Genomic DNA, 23,581 nt, shown 5'->3' on the forward strand with positions numbered 1-23,581 from the left:
GTATTACTTTACACCAGAAAAGATGGATATACTCTCTAAGAAAGCCTTGAAAAAAATGTGTCTTACTTACCTGGCTGATCGGAGGTGGGCTACTGAGTCAACGAGACCTAGCGTGAGGAGAAGTTTTTTGATGCAGCAATCGGATAGTATGGAACCATACCGGAAATATGTATTGAATCCGAGGCACCGTTATGTCCTCACACGCCTAAGATTAGAGATATTCCATCGACTTGTTAATTTTCCGCTTACCAATGATTGGAGTCCAGTACTGGTGAAATGTCCTTGTCACTCAGTGTCACCCCAAAGTACAATGCATATAGTTCTCTTTTGCACATTATATTCGAAATTTAAGGAAAGTATTTGTGATACCATTTTTAAAATCCCTGCAAATCAAACAGTGCCGCCCTGCTTTTCTCTATCTGCTGACTCTTCCATCAGTTCAAATTTGCAATGGTTTAGCTATTTTCTTGTGGGCAGTCATGAAGGCTAGATCGCACCTTTAGGCAAAACTGAGGCGGTTTCTATGTAGAATGATTTTAGTAACGTTATTAGTTTTCTATTAAAACAACTAACAACAAATATATATTTGATAACATCGCTTCTCATCTAGTTTTATTGTTTTTAATGAATTATTGATCTTAAACTTTCTTAGTGAATTTCATGATATAATGCTATATATTTTATCTATTTATTGTCAAGAGGAAGTTGATTGGTGCTATGTGTATATTTATTTGCTTTTATGATTGTGTTAAACAATCAAATAAAGTATTTTGGATTGGATTGGCATTTCATTAATCTGCAGAACCATTTCATTTTAGTACACACAATTATTTCACTGCATTGAAGAGTATTTTTTAAAGTGATCTTTTTCAAACATAAATTTACAAACTTTCATCCCCCTCCACCCCCCACACCCTGACAACAATGTGAACTGTGAACTAAGAGGCAAGTCAGTTGTTATGTGAACTCTTTGGGAGGGCTGGGTTTCTATTATAAATGAACAATATTATAGTTTCTCTAATTAGACCCAGAAGGTTTTATACAGCATACATCTTGAAGATGTATTTCAAGGTTCTTATTTGTGATGATGAAGAAAAAGGAGGTAAAGTGAAATACAACATTTGCCTAGGATCACACAATTTGGTTAAGTGGAGAAGCCGGGATTTATACCCAAGTTTATTGTTTGACATTGCGCAATTCAGACATTAGATGTATACGCTTCATTTCCCCTACAGCTACGTTACCACTACCCCTCCACACCCCTCTAACTGCCAACCTTCTGGGATCAATGTGGCCCTATGTGGCACACTTTGTAGGAGAAACGCTTCATACGTGGTGTCTTCAGGCCTGACAAAAAATCTTGCAAGTCAGTGTTATTAGACAGGAGAGTGAGATGTGTCTTGACTGCATCTAGCGAGGATGATTTTAACCATTGCTGACACAATTTTCCCACACTATATGTAGTAATAATTTCAGCATGTTCAGGTGATATGTAGCGAGGGTCTGCCCGACTCGTCCTGAAACCCCCCAAGGAGGTGACAAAACGTTGATGACACCCATTGGTGTCTATAGGCCACAATAACCACCCGCCCGGACGTGACAATGAAGTGTTAAATGTACCATTCTGGACCCAGTCTGTAAGTTCACCAAAAGTGGCGTTAATATATTTATTTTTGTAGGGACAGGTATACTAGGCATATTAAATTCTCTAATCGTTGCTAAACTCAGACATCTAGTCTGTTGTACTGTTTCATTTAAAAAAATCATTTGGACGGGAACGAGACATGCTCGAAACAATGTTTCTCTACCCTGTGTCTGCCAATGTTTTGTTCCCCAAACACTTTTCAAATCAATATTATTTGACCAATATTCATAACCTTCAATGGACAGTCTGGAAACAAAAGAATCTGAGTATATGAATTTCGTATTAGTCAACAACATTTGCTTATCTTTAGACGGAGTTAACTTAAAATAATATGACTTAGCATTCATTTGATGATGCCCAGAAAAATACGCAAATTTGTCAGAATAAGTTTTAGAACTCCCTTGTGGGGGAGTTGGGCAATGCTCCCATTGCGTATAGTCAAATATCGTTTTTGGACTACTTGCTTTATGTAGAAAGTGGTGCCCATAATAATTATAGCAAAACATGTCACCATAATTGTCTTTAAACTTGTAAACATCTTCATTCTCATAGACAGTATAGTATTGTAATTCAGTCATCATGGAATCAACTGTCTCCACATCCCAATCATCAGATACAATGCCTGGTATTATTATATCATTCATAGATAACTTTAGAACATACGGTGTTTGAATTATCTCAGTAGGACCGTATATGTCAAACATTACTTTATCCCACACAATCCCATCCGGAATTGGTACTGCAGAAATGTTCACAAAGGACAAGTCTCTTCGAACCTTATGTGATGAAAAATGTGGCTTCAACACCTCCTCCACCTGTTCAACCGTTGATCTCTCAGGAAGAAAATGACCATGTATCAACAAAAAAAAGGTAACAACAAACCCTATCCAGAGAAAAAATGCTGACATAGTCAATAAGAGCCACAGATAGTTCCAAGGAAAAACAAAATACGTATCTTTAAGCCAACAAATCAGCTTACGTGGACCTGGGTCAGTGGTTGAAGAGGCAAACGAGTCCGATAGACTATCGTTGTTGTTGGCAAAGTACCCAGAGGCAGTTCGTGTAAAAGGTGCCGCTGTATTCAATGGAGGAGTTGGTGTTTCTCGCGGTGGTACACTGTAGATAGCACCATCCGTAACATCAGTAGTCATGGTGACTCGATCAAATGTTTCCAAATTATTTGTCGTCAGTGGAACTAATGCAAGATCATCTTCCACCCTCCCCAAGCTCGGAGAGGCAACAGTGTTGGTATAAATAACTTGGAGCAGAACATCTTCCCCAGTAGTGAGAGGGATTCGGGAACTACTGGACGTTCTACTTGGTCGGCTGTGCAGAATCGGCCACATGTTGTAACTTGACATTGTCAATAGAAACAAAGCGATTTTCTTTGGCACCTGGCAACGGTGGTAAAATAACAGTTCTTGTTCCGTGTATCCCCAACACAGGGACTGGTGCTCGATAAGAAGGGACAAATTATTTTTTCACTGCGACCTTTTCACGCACAAGATCCAACCAGTAGGTGTTACTGGCACATCCTTAATTCCTGTGGAGGCAGCACTTTTAGAAGAGTTATCTTCACGGAACTGTTGTAATTCCTGCAAAACAGTGGCACGATCATTTATGTCAAAAGGCGTTTCCAGGACCATCTAGATCAGGAACAAACATTTGTGTTCCGAACAGGCACTCATATGAAGTACGACCCCCCAGGGACCTTTTAGGCAGGTTATTCAGTGCTCTCTGTGCTCCATACAGGTGGGTTAGCTAATTACGACCCGTACCTAAGACTCTTGCTGTTAAGGATTGCTTTTAAGTGTGCGATTTAAACGCTCCACGACAGACCGCTTGTGCTCGGTGGTTTAACCAACTCTTGTAGCCCTGCTTGTCTGCCTCATATTTGTTCATAGCCTTTTCAATAAGGAAAGTGATGCAAATACTAGAAAGATGTCAAGGCGCGAGACGAGCATGCTCGACTGTTCGGACTTGGCATGTCTTGGTGATGCAGTTATGAATGAAAGCTACTCAAACAAACAAACACAAGCAGTGACGGGTGCGGGATGGTGGGGACTTCTCTGTAAAGGGATATTTGTTGGAGAAGTGAGAGCAACAATGGGCGTCGGTTACAAATTAATTCCATGTTTGTACCACACAAATGAAATGTTTCTGATGGAGATGGCTTCTGCATGTTGGAAGAAGATGCAAAGGAAATGCAAAAAAATTAAAAGGGGGGAGTAGGGCTATTAAAAAAGACAAAGGGCTGTATTTATAAGCCCCTAGCGCCACAGGAGTGTCACTTTTAGTGACGTTCCTGTGGAGCTAACCACAGCACCGTATTTACAAGGTGGCGTTAAGCCACTTTTTGTGGTTTAACGCCACCTTGGAAATACAGCCGCTTCCCACGCAGCACTGTGCATGGAAGGGGCGTGCAATGGGTGTTGCTGTGGGTGTGCCACAGCAACACCCATTGCATTTTGACACTGCCTCAGATTTATGAAATCTTGTAAACCTGAGGCAGAGCCAAAATCTAACGCCACCCCTTAGGGGTGGCGTTAGCAGGGCACAACGAATAGGAATACTTTTATTACTCCTCGTTTTTTGCTTTTTCTATGCGTGCTGCATTCTACCAGAGGTGCGGGAACACAAAAGGCTCCCACCCTGTTGAACCCGCACCTGGACCCGGCCTGACTGAGTCCTGAATCCCCAAGAGATGTCCCATACATCATGGACCCTTGGTTGTGCTGCTAGAGGTGCCCAGAGAGACAAATCCCAAAACATTTGTGTCAAAAACTGCTCTCAGAACCACAAGGAGACCAGTGATTCCCAAACTGGGAGCTGCAGCTCCCTGGTGCACCATCAAAACTAGCCAGGGGTGCCGCACAGAGTTTGGGAACCACTGGCTGTAGTTTTATTGTGTCCGAACTGGAAATAGCTCAGTGGTTCACAAACTGTGTGCAGCGCCCCTGGCTAGTTTTGATGGCGCACCAGGGAGCTGCGGCTTCCAGTTTGGGAACCACTTATCGGCCCACGGTGTATCACCTGTCAGGTTGACTTTGCGGCTTCTCCCGCTACATCCTCCTCTGCAGCAGCAAATCCTTTTCAATGGTTCTTCAACAAAAGGTTATCCAGCCTAATGAAACTGTCTTCGGCTACAGCCCTCTGACTCAGCACGCTGGACATTTTGGACTTCCATTTCAGAGACTAAGTTCAAAAGAAGAAATCTTGATTGCAGCTTCGGCCCAAGGGGACCGGGCCTTGGTCGACTAGATGTCTGCAGTTGGCACTTTGACCTTTAAAGCGTTTGTTTTCACAAAAAATTTGAAAATGTATCACTCTGGTGTGAGGTTTGTTGTTTTGGTATCAAATAATTTATTAAAATGCACTCTATTTTTTAAAAATTGGTTTGGGATCATAATTCTGTTGTGTTTTCACTTCAATACTCTTTTTTGTAGCATAAATACTTAATAGATTGCCTCTAAGTTAAGCCTTACTGTTATTTTTTTTGCCAAGCTACTCAGAGTTATGCACAGAATAATTTAACGACTTCTTGTGGTTCATTCTGCAAAGGATTGTGCGTGTTGCTTGACCAAGGCTCACAACCCAGCAGACCAATGACCCAGTTTCTCACATTGGTGCTCAGTGGTGTGGACAGGACTGTTTGTGCAGTACTATACAGTTGTTTGTGTTACACAAACATCTCTGATAAATAATTGGACATCAGAATGACATCTTTTTAAACTCTTCCTTTGTTCTCTATTGGCTGTTTTCTCCATTTTTTTAAATTTAAGTACCCCACCTTCTTTTTTCTTTCTCACCATGGAGGTGGAACTGTGCAATTTCAACACCCATAGCAGGGCTGAGATACTGAAACCTAGCAAACAGAGGGGGCTGAAAGCAGACAAGAGGCCTAACACACTTAGGGGCATATTTACAAGACTCTAGCGCCACCTTGTCCCACCCTAGCATCATTGCCTGCTAAGTCAAGCCTGACTGCTCAATGTCAAGCTACCAGAAGGTGATCACAGAATAATTTATATTTTGTATGACTTACCCTCCTTAGGATTGTGGTCCCTACTTAGACAAGGTGTATACCTCTGCCAACTAGAGACCCCGTTTTTAACACTGTGCAAGACCCAGACAAGACAGGAAGAAACCAAGGTGATCCTGACAGAAGAGAACCTGCAAAGGAAGAGGACCAAGGGCCAGATGTAGCAAAATTTTGCGAGTCGCAAAGGGCCCGAATCACAATTTGCGACACCGCAAAATCGGAAATGGGATGCAAAAATCCCATTTCCGAAGTGAAAATTGCGATGCGAGCCATTACCGACTCGCAAAAATTGCGACCTGATTTTGCGACCCGCAAATAGGAAGTCTCAATTTGTGAGTCGCAAACCATAAGAGAAAGCCACTCGCAAATTGCGACTGGTCGCAAAAAGCCCATTTTGCACACCAAAATTACCACTAAGTCAAAGCTGGTGGTAACCAGAACCTAAGTTTAAAAGGAGACCCAGAAGGCATCTGTGTTACTCCAAATGGCTGAAATATATGTGATAGCAAGGAGGAGGAGAGTCCACGCCACCCAGCAGAGGAGGAGGAGGAGCCAGAGACAGGAGAGGATATACAGAACCAGGCAGACACTTTTCCAACAAACTGAGGAGGAGATAGATGACAAATACAGACTCAGCAGTGCAGCAATATTAGAATTAATTGATCTACTCAATCCGCAGCTTCAACGCCAGACTGTGCGGCAGCGCCATCCCCACACATGTGCAAGTGCTATGCTCACTGCACCTCTTGGCCTCGGGGAGCTATCAGGGGGTGATTGCAGTGGCAGGTGGGGTATCCCAAAGTGCACTCTCACGTTTCTTCAGATGTTTCCTAGATGCCATACTTACACACATGTCCAGATACATATACCTACCCAGGAATGAGTCCGAAATTAACAGCACCAAGTTGGAATTCTACAGAATTGCCAACGTCCCCCATGTAATAGGATGTGTGGACGGGACACATATCCAGATTTGCCCTCCTGAAAATCTGGAATATCTTTTCCGCAATAGGAAATGTACCCACTCACTGAACATCCAGGTGGTATGTGATGCCCATTATGTCATCACTGACATGGTAGCGAAATTTCCAGGTGAGTACACATGACTCTTGCATTTTCAGGCACTGTGGTATACACCAACGCCTAGAACGTGGGGAGTTCGGAGACGGATATCTCTTAGGTATTGCTGAAGACACCCTGAAGCCATAGACACAGGTCACTGTAGAAACCATCCATGCCCTGCTAACTTTGCTTATTTTTGCCAAACAGGTGACAGTGCATATGCGCTACGACCATGGATACTAACCCCTAACCTACCACCCAGCAATGAGAATGAGAGGCGATATAACAGTGCACATAGGCGGACCAGAAATGTCATACAGAGGACCTTTGGACTGTTAAAGGCAAGATTCTGATGCCTCCACAGAAGTAGAGGTGCGCTCCAGTATGCCCCAATAAAAACTTTCAAGATAGTTGGCGCATGCGCAATACTGCACAACATTGCCACCAGACGTGGGCTACATCTCACCCCTGCAGACCCAGATTCAAAGGATGACGAGCAAGAGCTACCACATCGGCAGCCTGGAGATAGAAGCATTGCAAATCAAGGCAGACAGAGACGGGACCACATTGAAACCCAATACTTTGGAAGGTACATGGCAACAGACACCACATTCACCAATGTCACACACAAAGAGCCCAGTTGGGTAGTGGAACAAACAAAACATTTTAATTAGTGAACCTAATAACAAAAGAACATAACTGTCCGTAAGGTGCTACACATGTCCACACTTAATGAGGACACATTAACTGCATGTGCCTCATGAGTCCTGCAGTGTTTGTGCCTACATCCTCCTCCTGGTTCACCCAGCATGGCTCGTCCCAGGTGGGTCTGCTGACCCATGACGTGCACTGGCACTCCCCAGTACACGTGTGTCAGTGGCAGATACACTGCTGATAGTGGACCCCTCCTCACTTTCCTGAGGGGTCTCACCTGTGTCCCTTGCCACCTGCCTGGCCTCCAACATGTCCACAGTGTGGCTAATGCGGCCCAGTCCCCGCACCACATCCCCTGCAAAGTGGCCCAGTTCCACCTGCAGACTCACGGTCCGTCTTGACAGGCCTGTGGTGTTCATGGCAAGACGGCCAATGGACGCTGCCATGCGGTCAAATCTTGGAACTAGGTGGCGCTCACGGCGTCATGCGCTTTGACTCTCAGCCACCAGTTCCGTCACCAGTTGGTGGATTGAATGTATAAGTTTGCTGACATTGTCATTTAGTCTTGTGAACTGTGTGTTCACATCAGCCAGGCCATGTGTGATATTGTGTTCCATTCTCTGCATTGCACCTGATCTAATCCTTAATTGCCTTGTTTGCAGGCGCTGACCAGAAAGAAGGGATGCCTCAACTGCATACATGGATGCCTCCCCTATATCCTACAGGGCCACCACCTGGACTTGGACTCTGCATCTGCGACGCAGTGGTGCTGCTGGCTCTGGCTGTCTCACAGTGTGGCTGGGGCCAGGTGTCGTGTCTCCTTCCTCCATGTCCTGTACTTCTTCTGGAGGGGACTGTGGTGGTGTCGTGCTGGGCCCTGTACTGGCTGCTGCAGCCTCCTGCACTGCCTGTGGCCTGCTGTCTTCACCCTGGATGGTGTGGCTGGTGGGGGTGTCTTGTGGGAGACCTGTGGGACATAGGGAACACACTGTCAGTCTATAACATCTGTTGTAAGCCTCATAATAAACATTTGCCTATATGCTGACTACTGTACTACATTGACCATAATGCACCATTCTGGTGGTTGCTAGTCTGGAATGGAGCTAGTCTGGTTGTGCATGCTGGTGTGTACTGGGTGAGTGTGGATATAGCATTTGTAGGTGTACATGCATGTTTCATGGTACTCACTTTTGGATGTCCCTTGCGCTGACGTGTCCAATGCTTCCATTCCTGACACAGCCTCAGGCTCCAGTGTCTGCTCCACCAATTCCTCCATGGCTGTGGGTGGTGGGATGGTGGATGGGCCTCCTCCTGTGCCCCTCATCTCCCTGAGGCGCTCTGCCACCCTCTCCTTTGTCCTGGAGCGCAGGTCATACCATCTTTTTTTTATTTCATCAATGCTTCGGTGGCTCACCCCAATGGCATTGATCCTCTCCTGGATTTGCTGCCAGATCCTCCTCTTCTCAGTGTCTGGGACACTCATGGCTGCCTTGCCAAAAAGCTGGTTATAGTGCTGGCAGCATTCTTCTGTCAGCACCTCAAGTTCTTTTTCTGAGAATTTTAGTTTCCTTTTCCTTCCTGCACTGCCTGTGTCTTCCATGTTAGCAGCAGTTCCTCTCTCCAGGTAGTTGCACAGCAGTTTGAAAAGGGTGTGGTCCTCCCTCCTCCCAGGTGTATTTGAGGCCTTCCTGGCCCTGATGTCATCAGCAAGAGCCAGGAAGTGTTTTTCCAACTGTTTTGCTGCACCTGCATTCAATTTGCGGCCCAGTCGCAATTTGTGACACCTGACTCGCAAATTGCGAGTTCGCTTTTAGCGAGGTCGCAAAAAGCGACCTCGCTAACAGCGGATTCGCAATCTGCAGTGCGACATAATTTGCGAGTGGCAAATTGATGTCGCTTTTTTTTCTTGGATCCTATTTTGCGAGTCGGAAATTGCGATTCGCAATGACTCGCAATTTCCGACTCGCAAAATTTTTCCTTCCTACATCTGACCCCAAGTCCCTGTTTGTGTTGGAGTGTCTGTCTGTGGCAGGACCCACTACCCACCCTTCTGTGCATGCAAGACCAGGTTACCAGTGGATGAAGAAAGTCAGCAGTGCAGCACAGGAGCAGAAGAGGAGTTCCAGAAGTGATCCAATTGATGTCCCAAGTCGACAGTCAGTCACTGGTGCTGGAAAACCACAAACACAAATGCAAATGCAAGAGTCGGAGAAGAAGGTTTTGCAAGGCTGAAGAGGACCAGCAAGGTCCAGGGGACTTGACCCAAGGAGGGGAGTCTGAGGTGACCCTCAGCAGCTGGGAGAGGCACAAGCGAAGGAAGCAGCTGGGGGTGGGGGCTACATGGATCCTGAAGATCCCTTGGAGGAGGAACAAACAAACCTTGGTAGCAGCAAGAGTCCCGGTGCACAGGGTTACTGTCCTGCAAGGAGAGGCAAGGGCTCACTGTCTCCCAAGCTGAACAGCTGGTAGAGAGGACCAGATGGACCACGCCAGACCACCCCCTGTGATGCGGCATCTACACAGTTCTGAAGGAGAGAGAATCCATGCAGCCGGTCGTCGTTGCAGTTGGTGCCTGCTGATGCAGGGAAGTGACTCCTTCACTCCAAGGAAGATGCCTTCTTACTTCTTGTGCAGGCTAAGACTCATCGCCCTCAGAGAATGCACAGCCAGGGAAATGTTGAAGTTGCTGGAAGAAGTCGGAGATACAATGTTGAAAATGCAGAGTCATGCTGGAGTCCCAGATTGTCGGTTCCTAGAGGGTCCAGTTGCAGTGCCAGTGGCCAGAAGATAAAGTAAACAATGCAGAGGAGTCCTGCTGGAAGCTTGCATGTCGAATCTGAGGACCCACCCAAGAGGGAGACCCTAAATAGCGTAGGAAGGGAGATTGATCACCCAGCAGGGTGACCACCGATCAGGAGGGGGCTGTAACGTCACCTGCCTGACCTGGGCACTCAGATGCTCCCAGGGGCCTTTTCCCACCTTGGGCTCAACATGGCAGAATTAAGTGGCCACCTAAGGGAGCTCTGGGCACCACCCCTAGGGAGGTGATGGACAGGGGAGTTGTCACTTCCCTTTCCATTGTCCAGTTTCACGCCGGAGCAAGGACCGGGGGGTCCCTGTCTGGTGCAAACCAGTTTATGCAAGAAGGGGATCAAACGAGCCCTTCAAAGCATACCAATGGCTTGGGAGGCTAACCCACCCAAGCCATGTAACACCTTATTTCCAAGGGAAAGGGTGTTATCTCCCTCTCCCACAGGAAATCCTTTGTTCTGACTTCCCCTGCCTGAAATGCCTCAAGCAGCAGGAGGGCAGAAACCTGTCTGACAGGTGGCAGCAGCGCAGGCTGCCCGGAAAACACCAGAAGACTAGTAGGAGCAATTCTGGGGGTCCTCTAAGGCAGTGTTGTCCAACCTTTTTATCGCCGCGGACCGGTAAATGTTTGATAATTTTTCCGTGGCCCCCTTGTCCCATTGTGTGACAAGCGGGCCACGGAAAAATTATCAAACATTTACCGCCCGCCACAGTGGGGTCCGCGGCCCGGGGGTTGGGGAACACTGCTCTAAGGAACCTCCAGAATGCATGGGATCATATAACCAATACCAGTACCAGTACTGGGGTATGATTCTGACATGTTTGATACCAAACATACCCAGGTTCGGAGTTACCATTATGTACCTGAACACAGGTAGTGTGACCTGTGTCCAGTACATGGGTAAAATGGTTTCTCCGCAATTACGAGGTCCAGTGGAATGGTGCTGGAGTTCATAGGGGCACCTCTGGTCTAGCACTGGTGCCCTTACACACAGGTTCCTACACCTTGCTAGGAGGGCCTACCACACAGGTGACTTATAATGACCTGGTGCAGTGACCTGTAGTGAAAGGGTGCATGCACCTTTTCACACAGGCTGCAATGGCAGGCCTTCAGACACATTTTGTATGGGCTCCCATGGGTGGCACAATACATGCTGCAGCCCATGGGGAACCCCCAGGTGCCCCAAAGCCCTGGGTACCTAAGTACCGTATACCAGGAACTTATGCCAGTTGTGGGATGTGTTAAGTCCGAAGCAACCACATTTAGAGGAAGAGAGCACAGACACTGGGGTCCTGGTTAGCAGAATCTCAGAGAACACAGTCAAAACACACTGACAGCAGACGGAAAGTGGAGGTAACCATGACGAAAAGAGGGCACTTTCCTACAGTATGTGTTACTGTTTTGCGATCAAATTCCGGTTGCAAAACAGTAATAATTTATCACCAGTTTAAAAGTGGCTGTAACCCATTCACTAAGGGGAAGGGGTCCTCAAGGGACTCCTTCCCCTTTGAATTTTTAAAGGGACTGTCTGTTCTTAAACAATTAAACTACAAATTTTGTTTTATTTTTAATTTAAACGCATACCGTTTTCCTTTAACGACAAAGAGCTGCATTTAGAAATAAAAAAAAGATAGCTTTCTTTTACAAAGTGATGACATATATGGTGGTAAGCTGTGACAGCTGAGAAACCTGGTGGGATCCAAATTGTGACCTATCTTATTTTATATGCATGAGGTAGGTCTATTTGTGTGATCCACTAGGAAACACTAATGAAACTCAAGAGTTTTATACATTAGGAATATCTATTTCCTAATTGTGATTCAGAAAGAACCATAATTAGGAAATCGGTATTCCTAATGTTAGTACACCTGGTCCTAAATGACAAAAGTCCAATAAGAAGAAGCAGTGATATACATTTTTGAAACCTGGGACTTTGGCGCAATCCTAGGTCGACATGTTTTCTGCAGTCCACAGGTAATAATCAACCTTTCATGGCAGAGTAGTATTTCTGTGTTGTGTACTATGGGCTTATAGAAAAGTTCAATACGCCAATCAGGATTAGGCAATTTTTCCAGGGCACACACACTGGGCAATGGATATCAATGCCCCAGTGTGCTGAGTCTAAGAACCAGCAATAAAAAAAGAGTACAACATGGACACTCTGTTCAGTACAGTGTGAAAGGCATAAGCACAACATGCAACACAGTAAACCTTTCAATAGTGAAATGCATAAAGCCCAAGGGAAATGGTGACTAAGATTTAGGATGACCACATTCCCTGGGTGGCAGAAATTGGATCTATTCAAGTCTATTTACAGAATATCAATCAGTGTAAGATCCATAAGTGTAATCAGTGTAAGAGATTGATCAAGTGCATGGAATAGATTTTGAAGTACTATGTATTACATTTAAATATTGTTCAAACAGTTTCCACAGTCAATTCACAATATTTTTTTGATGTTGGTACAACAACTAAAGGCTAAGCATATGGTCTTAGCTAGTGCTGTTACTGTTACTGGTACCCACGTAGGTGATACTCCCCACATAGACTACCCGGGTTAGTCTGACTAGGGGACCCGGAAATGTGGGTAAGTCAGAAAGGTTTATTTCTGAATTAGGGTCTCAATAAGAGGGCTCAATGGACTGTCCCACAGAACATGATTGGAAAAAAACTCGACAAATACTGTATGAAATGAAGATGATGAATTGACTGATGATAGGACTGCAAACACCCATTTTCCCATACACAATGCATAGCTATTTTGGGAATAGTGCTGAGGGGAATATTGAAAGATCTTATTGGTTACAGTGAAGTGTTTGGCCTGCCATGAAGGCTAGCACTCTGGCAAGGCAAGATGGCCCAGTTTTAAATGACAAGTGCATGATCTTGGTGTTTGTGTCCCAGTCACACCCATGGCACACAAAAAATGCCCACACACTGTCCCCCTCAAGCTGGTCCATCTGGCAGTGCCAGAGTGCCAGACTGCTTTGCTGGCCGATCCAACACTGATTGGTTTTATTAACCCAAACACTATGTCCAGCTGCAGAAATGACATAAACACTCACTGAACTGCAGGAACTTTTGTCATCAGAATCCTTTTTGTCAGATTAGGTATACCCCTATGAAGGAGGAACTCATATGCAAATTTGGTGTACATCCAGAAAATGATCACCTGAAGTTCCGGGATGCCCAGAAACAGACACATGAGTCTTGGCAGGATGTGTAGACCTGTCAAGTAAGGAACTGGATGGTTAACTTCATGGCAGTAAAGTAATGGATTATGATGGGCTGCAGGAGCACACCTTGAGTAATTGCACCAGGACCTGGTAGATTCCAAAGAACTGTACCCAGGGGGCTTGAGAAATAGGCTGACCTTTTGCTGAGTACCAGAGTATCCAGGAGTGTAGTTAGGAGTGACCTGAAGAAGAGAAGTCCAGGGTTCCCTCTGCAGAGGGAAGAGGAAGGCCATGATAATACAGAAACATTCTTAAAAGGGACCCAAAAGAGGTTTAAAGGGAAGGACTCCCAGAGCACTTCTGAGCAGGAGAAGGGGAGGTTTGGTGGGAAGAAGCCTTAGGTGCCATATCAATAGGCCAGTTGTATGACTGTCTACAGACATGGTTTAAGAGGAGGAACTCGGTACCCAGATGTAACCCAAAGGTGGGCACTCCACCTTGGTGACCAATGTGCCTAAGAGGTAGATTATTTGCAGGAGGAGAAGGTGGAGCATTACCTAGTATCCCTCAGCTTGGAGGAGGGTCAAGAGCGTAAGCTGGTGATTCTTGAGGATGGTAAGTATCAATTCCAGGAGATTACAGTTAATGGGGTCTGTGTCACTGCACTGTGGGATACATATGCCAACCAGACCATGACGATACAAGTCTGTTTTCCCCTGAACAGCATCTGCCAGGACAGGTCTGTAGGGTAATGCAGGCAGATAGACATGACTCTTCTGCCCTATGGCCATAGTATCCTTAGAATGGAAGAGATTACCTGCCCAGAGGAAGGTCATTGTCAGTTTCCAGCTGCGCATTAACGGAATCCTTGGCAATGAGCTTTTACCGGTGAGAAGAGAGCCAGAAGGGGTAGGTGAAAGCACATGGTTCTCTGGGTATACTTCCTAATTGAATGGCATGATGCCCAGAAGTAAAGTAAGGGGTAGAAGGTGAAGGATATGCTACACCGCAAGACTGATGCTGGAGAAGCCATTTCTGACCTTCAGGACCTATTTGCAAACAATATATGACACCACCAAAGTGTGCCACTTTTGGGGGGACTGTGTGTCTGCCCAGAAAGTCCTAAACTGCCATGCACATATTCACTCTTGGGGTACACATTTTGAACTGAGGGGTCCATCTCAAATGGTCATCTGAGATGTGGAAGCAAAAGTGGAAGAAGGTGACTGCATCCTGAATCAAAAAAGTCCAATAGACCTCTGGGGTGAGTGGGGGATTCTTTGTCAGCCCCACGGTCTGAAATTAGGCCTACCCAAAGGTCCACATTGGAGCTTCCACCAGTAAGTGGAGGGCCAGTGGTTTGGTTCCTAACAGTGACAGCTGTCAGTGGCCTCTTTTGCTGCTAGCGTTTTGGGCAGACCTTGGGGAAAAAAGTCCAAACAAGGGAACAGAATGAGCCACTTAACCTTGATGCCCTTTATGGTACTGTCCCCACACTGGGATGCATCTGTAAACTGGCTAGTGTTAAGTACCTCACAGGTGGGGCCTGCAGGTGAAGTGAAGGGTTCCTTGTGGACACAGTTAGTGGCTATGGAAGATGTTCACAGAAGGGTGCAGGTAGGTTCAAAGTGGTGAATTGTCTACATTCTATCGCCTGAACAGCTAAGTCTATCAAGGGACTGATTAGGCAAACCGAACTCTTGGTTGCGGTGGCTGTAGGAAAGTAGCCTCTTTCTAGCATGGTTACCCCCTCTTTTGGCCTGTTTGTCAGTGTGCTTGACTGTGTCTACTGGGATCTTGCTAATCAGGACCCTAGTAGTTATGCTCTCTCCTTAAATTATGGTTATAGGATACGGGTAATCCAGTATTCGACCCACAAATGGTATACTGGTGCCCCCTTATAAGTCCCCAGTATATGGTAGTTAGGTACCCAGGGCATTGGGGTTCCAGGGGATCCCTAAGGGATGCAGCATTTCTGTTGCCACCCATAGGGAGCCCATGCAAAGGCTTCTACAGGATTGCCATTGCAGCCTGTGTGAAATGGTGCATGCACCCTTTCACTGCCATTTACAGTGCTCCAGGTCACATATAAGTCAGCCATATGTGAGGCGTACCAACCCTGAAGGCTGGGTGCAAAGTACCTGTGTGAGAGGGCACCCCTGCACTAGCAGAGGTGCCCCCACATCATCCAGGAACATTTTCACAGACTTTGTGAGTGCGGGGACCCCATTTTACGTGTGCACCGTACCTATGTACAGCTTCACAATGGTAACTCTGAATATGGCCATGTGTGGTATCAAACATGTTGAAATCATACCCCAAGGCTTTTGCAAGTATTGGTTGTATGATTTCATGCACCCTGGAGGCTTCTTAGAGGACCCCCAGTAATGCCATTACAGCCTTCTGAGGTTTTCCAGGTAGCCCCAGCTGTTGCCACCTCACAGACAGGTTTCTGCCCTCCTGTTGCTTGAGCAGCTCAATCCCAGGAAGGCAGAACAAAGGATTTCCTTTGGGAGAGGGATGCCACACCCTCTCCCCTTTAAAATAGGTGTTACAGGCATGGGAGGGGTAGCTTCCCAAAGCCTCTGGGAATGCTTTGAAGGGCACAGATGGTGCTCTCATTGCATAATTCAGTCTACACCGGTTCAGAGACCCCCAGTCCCCGCTCTGGCATGAAACTGGACAAAGCAAAGGGGAGTGACCACTCCCTTGTCCATCACCAACCCAGGGGTGGTGCTCAGAGCTCCTCCAGAGGGTCCCTGGGTTTCGATATCTTGAATACCACTGTGGTAGGGAACTCTGAGAGCATCTGAGTGCCCAGTGCCAGCAGGTGACGTCAGAGCCCTCCCCTGAGAGGTGCTTACCTGTGTAGCTGTCCAATCCCCCTTTCAGGGCTATTTAGAGTCTCTCCTCTGGCTGTTTCCTCAGATTCGGATTGCAAGACTCCAGCAGGAATCCTCTGCATCCTTCACTTCACTTTCTTACCGAAGAACCTCCATCTGGACCCTCCAGGAACTCTACAACTGCACAAAGAAGCAAAGACGACTTCTGCAACAATGTATCTTCAGCTCCTGTCAGCAACTGCAACTGTTTCCCGGTCGTGCATCCTCAGAGGACAGCCAGTCTTCAGATTGCACCAGAAGAACAAAGGTATCTCCCTTGAAGTGAAGGAGTCACTTCCCTGCTTCAGCAGGCACCCCTCTGCAGCGAAGACCGGTGGATTGGGTCCCCACTCCTGAAGAGGTGCATGAATCCAGCAACACGGGTGGTGGACTGAAGTGGTCCCGATGGTCCAGACATCCAACTGTCCAACTTTGGTGGAGGTAAGAGCTTGCCTGCCCAAGCAAGACAGTACCCCTGTGCACCGTGTGTTTTGCAGTTGCCAAGGCTTCTTGGCATCCTTCCACAAAGTTCGTCATACACCGTGCAGCTCTGGTCCCCAGCACTTCTTCCTGCGATGCACAGCCTCCTGCGTGAATCTCCGGCAGCGTGGGAACCCTTTGTGTAGTGCTGCATGGGCCTCCTTCAGCACCTTCTTTGTCCCCATGCTGTGGGACTCCTGAGTGCTCTGCCTGGTCCTTTAAAGGCTCTCTGAGTTGCTGAGAGCCCCCTCTGCCTTTCCCTCCTCGGTAGAGGCCACCAGTTCCCTGCTGTTCTAGGGCAGCACCATTTTCCGCTAACCTCAAGCCTTGCATGTGCCAAGGCTTGTGGCAGAATCCAGTGACACAAACCAGACTGCAATCATCCATCCAGCCTGGGACATCATATGCACCAACCTGGAGTACTAACTGTTCTTCTTCACCAGTGGTTCTTCGTTTGCACCTTCAACCGGGTTAGCAAGGGCACCTGTTTCCCCTGGACTCAAGTGCTTCTTGGACTTGGTCCCCTTCTTCCACAGGTCTTCAGGTCCATTGCTGGTGTCTTGCAGTCTCTTCTGGTTCTTGCATAATCTTCTTTCTTGTGTTCTTGTGTGTTCTAGGAAAGTTACTGTGATTTACTCCTGCTTTCCTGGGCTCTGGACTTGGTTCTATTACTTACCTTTGGTGTTTTCTAATACTCCCAGTGCCCCTTTACCCACTACACTTGCCTAGGTGGGAAACCAAATTTTGCATTCCACTTTCTTAGTATGTGATTTTCACTATATGCACTGTTTTCTAACTGTTTTTACAGCTATTTCTGCATTCTAGTGTATATCCTGTGTATATTACTAGCTGTGGTATTTTTGGCATATGTGTCTCTCCAAAATAAAGCACCTTTATTTTTGTAACACTGAGTATTTTCATTCATGTGTGTGAGTACTGTGTGACTACAGTGGTATTGCATGAGTTTTGCATGTTTCCTAGTTAGGCCTTGGCTGCTCATCCACACTACCCCTAGAGAGCCTGGCTTCTAGACACTGTCTACATTTCACTAATAAGGAATAACTGGGCCTGGTAAGGTGTAAGTACTCACTACAAACCAGGCCACCCTCCTACAGTGGCTCGTATAGGAGATCCACATTTTCTGCATTATCACTCCTGTTTTTTTGTCTTTTTAATGGACCCTATTTTATTGATGTTTTATTAGATTATGGACACAGAGGGCACTGCTGTTCATTGTATGTGCTCTTACCCCTAATATATAAAGACATTTGCAAGCCCCTAATATTTCTAAAAGGCCATGATATACGTTGTTGAAATACATCCATGGCATGAAAAAGTAACTGTCACCTTTGGAATACACCACATAGTGTGCCATTGACTAATGTGACAAGAGAATACATGGCTTCAGGCCTTCCTGGTGTAATAAAAGTAGGATGTGCTTTGGGTGAAAATATGTGACGTCTCCATATTGCGTTTTAGGCCATTTCCTGTCACAGGTCGAGTCCTACCTTTGGTGTTGCTAAAGTATGTGGTTCAGGGATGAATCGTCATAATGCTATGATGGGTAGTTCAAGGTTAGAATGTTGGAACAATCCGCAGTTGATGCGATCCTGAGGAAGAGAAGACAAACTGCCTGCTCTCTCCATACATTGCAATAAGTTACTCATTAACTTACCATTCGGCATCTTCACTCATTACAATTTGGAGATGGCTTGGAGATGCTTACCAATGTGTGGACCTTCTCATCTCATGTTGTTGCGGGCTGAAGAACGTGACCTGACATAGAGGAGAGAGCAGGTGAAACAGAGTTGGCTGAGAATGGTGGCTGGTACTGATCCTGGATGTTTCATGTACATTCACCATAAGCTGTGGAAAAAAGTACTCTTGCTGCGCTGTGCACAAGGCTGTTAAATTGTTCATGCCATAGCGGAGCCAAAGTTGACCCACAGTGTGAGCTTGCACTTTTGCTTAAAGACGCACTTGTGCGTTGTGACGTGACTAGCTGCACGAGAGTATTATTGTCAAATCCTTCGACCAAGCGCACCCTTGGATACACATTTATGAGTGTACTCTGGCATTGTCACTATGTTGCTTGGCTACATTTTTCAGTCTAAGCTAGTGCGGCCTCTCCCTTGAAATGGAGGCCTTTGTTTCCTAGCAACTCTGCGCTACAGAGTGTTACTATGTGAATACAATTATTTTAAAAGTAACTTGCTTTTCCAATCGAGTGCTCTACAATTACGAGTGTCTTCAACTATTCAAGTGAGACAAATATTTTTTGTGATACCTACTTACCATTGATAGATAGTAATCCACGAAGCACAGTGATATGCACACCATTAGCGTGTCATACTATAAATACTTCACATTTCATTGATACGCACACTTATTATTGATAGATAAGTCAATTGTGCATGTCTGCATACTACATTAGAAACACACTACCAAAGTGTAACTACTACTTATTACCTTAGTTATCTATTCTAAAAGTATTGCTTATGAGCATATGATTTTATGATAGGAAAAACTAGATTAAGTATCACAATAGAAAGATAGAGATTTATAAATTAATAGTCTGCAGAATTTTCTACTTCTAGAAAGAAGAAGATTCTTCTACATAGTTTAGAGTTTATAGCCGAATGGAAACGAAATTGTGAACAGAAGAAGAACAAAACTATTTCCAAAGTGATTTATAAGATCTAGATGGGTACCATCAACCTACAGTTTGTGTAGCGATAGATAGATATAACTTCTTCCAGAGGAAACAAGGGAAATCAGATCCTGTGGAAGATTTTGGGGGTCATTATGAGTTTGGCAGGTGGAAAAGGCTGCCTGCCAAAACTCCCGATGGTCAGGTTGCAGCTACATCAGTTGTTTCAAATAAGTTATTCAGTCAAATAATGAGCAGATGAGAACATCATGAGACAGGAACAGTTTACATTGAGATGGTAATTTTTAAGACGCTTCTAATATATTATACATTCAACTATATTTTAACAATGTTGCTACATTTTTAAAATTTCACATTCATCTGGTTTCTGAAAGACAAAATATTCATGAAGGTTTTGTGCTTAAACAGCTTATGTCATTTTGATTCTCACACATCTACACACTAAGGGGCAGATTCATGGAAAGTGGAGCTGCACCGAGTGCAGTGCCACTTTCCCTTTGCCCCTTGCACCCCCCTACCTCCACCATGTGTGCCACTGTATTTAAAATACGGCACACCACAGCGCAGGGTAGGGGACAATAGCCTCATTTCTCATGACGCTATTGATGAACTCTTCAGGAGTAGCACCAAAATATTGGTGCTACTCCTGTAGAGTACATAGGGCCCCTTTCTACAGAATGGAAGCTCCCTTTTAACACCTTCTCTTGAGAAAGTGTTATAAGTCCTGTAAAACATGGCACAAGGAAATCTCATAGATTTCCTTATCCCATTTTTCCTGCTCCCCAAACAAGGGTATGCCTCCTTTGCCTACATTATGCCTGGCGCAGGCATAATGTAGCGCAAGGGGTTACAGTGTGGGGCAATGTATGCATTGTGCCACCCTGTAAATACTGCGCAGGGATTGCGGCCTCGTTGGGCCACATTAACGAAAAAATAATGACATTAATGTGACACAAGATGCCAATAGGGCCTTATAAATATGCCCCTAAAAGTCTATTCATAAAGAAGCAAGTTTAAGATTAGTTTTGCAAGTTTTGAGATTCCAGTGCAGGTTAAGTGGTTAAAAAGAATGGAAGAATTTAGCTTTTTTTGTTAGCATAAGAAATTTATTTCATGCAAAGAGCTGGCAAAAGTCAGTATAGAAACATTTCTGTTGGGCTGAAGCTATTTGGAATTTGTTAACGTTAGCAAATTGAAAAGTTCAAGTAAATGCAGTCATGCAGAGTTTGGAAAAATATTCACATTTGAAATGCACCATTCCGCTTGGCCTATATTTCACTCATGACTGATCTCAATTAAATGGATTTTACTTTTAATGAAATCTCTAGCAAACCCATCCTCCCCCTCCAAACACTGAGTCGAAAGAATGGATAGGGAATTACAACAAATATTTAGTAGGTATAGGTAGCTTACACTTCCTTCCTGACAGCAAAACAGCATGCTTTTTTAGCTTATTGGGTAAAAAAGGTCAGGATGTATTCAAGCATTTACCCACAAGTTTTGACAGCTTAAGGTGAAATAATTGAAGTTATATGTAAAATGGCATAACAGAGGCTAGAAGTTAGATTTGTGAAATCAATCAACATAGTGATAAAAGAAAAAAGTTCTATACTTCACCACAAAAATGCATTTGTCACAAAGCTAAGGAAGTCGGCCAGAAAGTGTCGATTCAGAAACATGATGTAAGAGCTGAGAGGAGACCAGTTTGATTTTGCAATGTCTTAGTGAAAATATAAAGGAAAATCTGTTGGCTGCAAACAATCCTGCACTTGTAAGATCCATAACTATAGTAAAAGTATTTGAAGAATCGCAGACTTGCAGAAAAGGCATTCAGCATTTTGGAGCAACACAAGATCTGGAATAAATAATGTAAGCTGGAAGAATAATACTTCTGGGTACAAACTAAAATTTTTTAACAACAAAGGATGGAAATGAAGGCAAAGTGTTTTGTGTAAATCAGCTCAAAGAGCCTGCAACAAATTTGGAAGTTCATACAATGGTTGAGTCTCCAAGAAGTGTTGAGCAACAAAACCTGGAAATGTGGCAGGAAGGGTCACTTTACTTGGGTATGCCATGAGGGAAAGAAAATGATTGTGACAGGGGATTTGGAACAGAATGTCATAGGAACCAGAGTGTGGAAAAATAGGATGATAGAAGGAATAAACCAAGGAATACTGCATATTATGTTTACCATAAAGCAAAAGCAGAATATTCCTATTTTAAAGGGCTTATTCGCACAGCACCCAGTTGACAAGTAGCAACTGCACCTGGACTGGACCTTGCTGTGGGCCTTGTCTAGAGGAAGTCCTGGCCTCTAAGTGCTGACCTTAAGGTCCTGGGAGTGACCCACAGGAGCCATACCAGAAACCCTAAGAGACCAATGGTCTGATTTAGAGTTTGGCAGACTGTTTACACTATCACAAATATTACTGATATCCTTCCCACTGCATTGCTAGTGCATATATCCTTTGGACCTTGTAATAGGGCAAATGAGATATCTGTAACATTTCTGATGGGGTAATCTATTAGCCAAACCCTTATAAGAACCTAAATCATACAGTAAAATCTTTGACCTGGATAAAGCTGGTTGGTGTATATGACTGGCGCTCCATCTTTGTAAGCCTCAAATTGCATCTAGATCCCTGTTTACCAGGGCTGGTGGCTATCATAGCTGCTTTAGCTTTTCTCTGGTGCTATTTCTGCTTAATAATGTAAACATTCATATCTCTTTTCTCCCTAATAGATGTTTGTAACATTTGGGTAATTGTCTTTATTAGATGTTACTCGAATTTCCCAATTCAGTTTAGGATTGTTATTGCTTTGCATTTTGACTTTATTGCTGTTTTCGTGATGCATAAATACTATAAGCACTGCCTACAGTTACACCTGATATTCATCTGCTTTGCAGGTATACCATTTTCTTGCAGTGAATGGTGTGCATCATGTTACAAAGCAGCACTTCACCAATTCAACGCATAAGACAAAAGAGTTGCTAGATTGTCAACAAACAAGATAAGGAATTCTGGGAATGGTTGGCCAGTTTTTACACCCAAATATGTAAGATACTTCTTAATCTTCAAAGTCAAGGCTTTTACCTATTCTGTGTCTATGGGAAAAAGCTTTCGTACATATGGCCCTAAGTCAATTCAATGAGGATGGCATCAATCAATGTCCCTGAGGGTAAGCATCCACTTATCCACAATACTGCTGCCGTGCATTAATTTGCATCAGGAATGCATTCCGTGGGTCGAGCCTGGGCATTCCCACGCATTCCCACGCATTCCCACGCATTCACCCTTTGATTTTGACACAATCCTACAGTTACTAAAGTGAGCATGCCTCGTACTGTGCCAAAATACTACACCATCCTGTAGCAGGAGTAATAAAGGGAAATATTGTTATTTCTCCTTGTTACTTCTTCTTCCTATGCATGCTGCATCCTGCTTGCTTATATATTATATTCATGTTCTAGGACCATACTGCAGCATGCTATCTCTAGATACTGCACCACAGGAGGAAAGGAAAGGACAGGAAAGGAAAGGGAAGGGTAGGAAAGGTAAGAAAGGGAAAGGAAAGGAAAGGAAAGGAAAGGAAAGGAAAGGAAAGGAAAGGAAAGGAAAGGAAGTGAAAGGAAATGAAATGAAAGGAAATGAAATGAAATGAAATTAAAGTTATTCATTTTTTTTAAACAGCACGATTGTCGTCTTTACTATTTAAAATAAACGTGCAAGGTGTTTTTTGATCAAAGATAAAGGTATTTTCTCCACTCCCGGAATAGTGGCATACAACAGTTTAGCACACTTACTGCATTTACATTCTGCAGCAAAGCCTCTTGCTCTTGGATACACCGACTGGAGACGCAGAAGTTCATCAATGTTTGTCTGAGAAGAGCGCCAACTGTAATGCATTAAGAACATTCAATAATGCTTTATAAATAAACACACTGTAGGGAAATGGTACATTTCGTGCTCATTTCAGGTATTACACAAAGTCCAAAAGGAGAGTAAAGAAATGATTTATGAGGATCAATGTTGTAGTTACTTTCCAGAAGGTTTACAAAGACCTTGGAAGAGTGAGACAATGGGCCCTAGAATGCTGTTAGAAATTGTTCGGTCTTTATTTTTAATGACATTTTTCAAGTTATTAGACATTCTTAT

General features: G+C 44.6%; 1 long non-coding RNA gene across 1 annotated transcript in view; it reads right to left on the minus strand.

Moving 5' to 3' along the window:
• LOC138247455 (uncharacterized) overlaps positions 1-23,317 on the minus strand; it is a 209,661-nt gene extending 186,344 nt beyond the window's left edge. The window contains exons 1-2 of the long non-coding RNA XR_011194510.1: positions 23,230-23,317; positions 18,480-18,529 (exon numbers count right to left, since the gene is read on the minus strand). This is a non-coding gene — a long non-coding RNA (uncharacterized lncRNA). The remainder of the gene's footprint in view (positions 1-18,479; positions 18,530-23,229) is intronic.
• Between the last annotated feature and the right edge of the window lie 264 nt (positions 23,318-23,581).

This window comes from Pleurodeles waltl, chromosome 7 (genome assembly GCF_031143425.1).
Source record: "Pleurodeles waltl isolate 20211129_DDA chromosome 7, aPleWal1.hap1.20221129, whole genome shotgun sequence".
In the NCBI taxonomy this organism is placed as follows: Eukaryota; Metazoa; Chordata; class Amphibia; order Caudata; family Salamandridae; genus Pleurodeles; species Pleurodeles waltl.